The following is a 2,955-nucleotide window of genomic DNA, read 5'->3' on the forward strand; positions in this document are numbered from 1 at the left end:
TCATGGCACCAGCTGCTAATTGAAGCTAAAAGAGTCCTGAGAGGGCAGATGGTTGGATTTTCCCCACACAAAGCATTAACAGGAATCCTCTCACCATAGATACTTGCCATATGCCTGGGGAGAAGGAGAGGGCAGAGGCTGGTACTTCCAGACAGACAAGATATCCCCAGGTCTTCCAGAGCCTAGACAGACACAGGCTTTGGTTTGGCCAAGAATGTGGTTTGCATCTTATAGGCAGAAGCAACAATTGGGCAGAGTCCTGAACCACACAATCCAGCAAGTGTTTTTGTCCTGAAGATACAGCCTCAAAACTAAGAGATCTGACATTGCTATTCCAGTTCTGTGAACTCCCAAATGAAGGTCTTCCCTGGGGAGAAAAACCTTGTTTTTAACTGAGGAGGAACACTTAGACATTTCCATGGCTCTCTAATCCAGAGTGGGCTGGACCTGAAAGCTCTGAACAGGAATAAGGCTGGGACACATGTGAACAGGCTGGACTGCATTTCTGATGCTGATATTCAAGGTGGTTTTACATGATTTTCTCTGAAACTGTGGCATAACAGGAACAGGATTCTGGTACCTGTTAAACTGAAGAGGTATCTGTGTGTACATGTGAGTGTTTAAGGAAGGAGTTGAAAAAGCCTTGAAGTTCTCTCAAATTGCATTGTATAGAGAATGGGAAAATTGGACTTTCTTCAGTCTTTCTACATCAGGAGATAAATACATGATCTCCATGTAATTTGTTTGAACTGAGTGTGGAGGCCTGAGCAGTGCAGAGTTCTATGTGTTTCTAGTCCAATGACGAGACAGGATCCCAGGATCTGATTATCTGTGAAAGGTCTAGGAACCTACTCCTCAACTGGTGTGTTGGGAAGGAAGGAGCCAGAGGGCTTGGAAGGGTAGCCACAAGGAGAAAGCATGCAGAGTATGTCCTCAGTTCACCAGTGATAATGAGTTTTCTCATACTTCAAAGAGTAACTGAATCATCACAAGTAAAGACTTTTCCATCTCTTCTGTGAACAGAGACTGATCAAAGAAATAGTCATATGCAAATTGACTGACTGGGTACGTACTCCACGAGGAGTTCCACGTTATGTGGTGACGGAAAAGAAGGTATAAACAATATCCATCCCCTCGTATTTCAGTCAAAATCTATGTTTTCACCACAAGACGGGCAGTGATTTGACATAACTGACCTGAAAGCCCAAAGCGTGGGTGCTGGTGTCCAGCAGAATTTGTAAGTAAGATCAGGACTCTCTGCTAAGCATTAACAATAACTAGAGAAGTCAAGAGGTCTCACGGATGTTCATATATGCAGTGTGTATTTTTGATGCTTCTCTGTTTGTGCAGGTAAGAATATGAGTAAACCTTATGTGACAGAAGTTTGCAAAAACTCTGAGGTGCAAACTTCCATGTCAGTACCGAAGCCAGGTTCAAATGTTTGCCAACAAAAATGGAACAAGGAAATAATGTAATCCCATGACCTCACATATCCTGTGTCAAACTATTTCTTTGTAGAAGGAGGCTTCGTTTTTGGTATTTTTCGGACCCATGGTTTTAGGGTAGCTTTTAGAAGCCAGAATATCTTCTGAGGTATATAGATATGGGGAAGGCATTAGTCCCTGCCATATACATCTTCCCACTTTGCTTTGGTTCCACATCATTGTCTTTGGTTTACTCCTACAAATAGCATGCAGAACGACTCTCCCAGGCAAGGAGAATATTAACATTCAGACCAGAGGTTGTCAATCCTAAATGCAGGATCAGAGTTCTACCTTCAAATCAGGATTGCTGCCAAAACATCTTGGTAGTCCGGACCAGTATGTGGAATGTGAGCATCCAGAAGCAGATTTTGAATTTAAGTGGATTTAAGCTAAGTTTCTGTTTGTCCTTCTCATCCTTTGGTCAGAGTCAGCCTGTTGTCCCATTCTGGTGGTGCTAAATTCAGCGTTTATCCAGTGAAGTTTTCAGTAGCCTTACCCATGTTAAACTGCACATCCACAGCTAAATTTGAGGACAACTGGCCATAACCCTATTTTCTTCCCTTCTCAATCACACTTACACAATCAGTACAACCACAGGATACTCTGAAATGATTATTCCCTGCCCACAGGCACCTGGTGCAGAGGTAACTGCAAGCTCACAAAGTTAAGCTTCTGGCTTGCTGCCCCCCTCCATCCTTGGAGGAACCAGGGGTCTGTTAAGCTTGAGGAGGTTGCTATTAAGTAGCAGCAATATTGCTCCACTGGGTAATGTTTCTGAGATTATATTTATATTTGGATGAAATAAGTGTAATATTTATTAGTTAGTGTGTTGCACAAAATAATACTGTGATTTTTATGTTCAGTTTCCTTCTGCGGTATTTCTATGTACACAATACATATTTTTACAAACAATAAAATTGCTAAGTCCCAATTGTGCCTATATAACTATAACAGCAAAAATGCAAAATCCATCCTCATGCACTTTATAATCACACAGCTTGCTCGTCCTCCAAATCCTCCCCACCAAGAAGCAAACAAGCATCTTCTGGCTTTCTGAAATATCTCTCAGAACTACGTCGGTGTTCTGGGGTTAGATTATGTGCTGGGTTTATGGGGGTAGGAAGTATCCAGAATCTCTGCAAATTGGGTAATTTAATACATGGACACATTTAGTAAATTAGATTTTTATAGATTGTTAAGTCTAAACATCCATTGTGGTGCTTTTAAATTCTCTTAATCTTCTCAAAATGGGGGTAGTAATATTTTAATGCTGCCAAAGGTTCGTTAGAGGGGACTTCACGAATCTCAAAAGGACAGTGCTGTAAGGTGATAGCTGCCTGGTATTAATACACTGTAACACAGTCTTCTCCCACCATAGCCCTTCCTATGGCAAGTTTAGACCTGTGCCCTTCATGTGGCTTAACTAGATATGTTCCCCACAAAATAGAGGTGTGAATATCAGTCTCCTGCT

Source organism: Nestor notabilis, unplaced genomic scaffold (genome assembly GCF_000696875.1).
Source record: "Nestor notabilis isolate BGI_N333 unplaced genomic scaffold, ASM69687v1 scaffold32969, whole genome shotgun sequence".
Classification (NCBI taxonomy): domain Eukaryota; kingdom Metazoa; phylum Chordata; class Aves; order Psittaciformes; family Psittacidae; genus Nestor; species Nestor notabilis.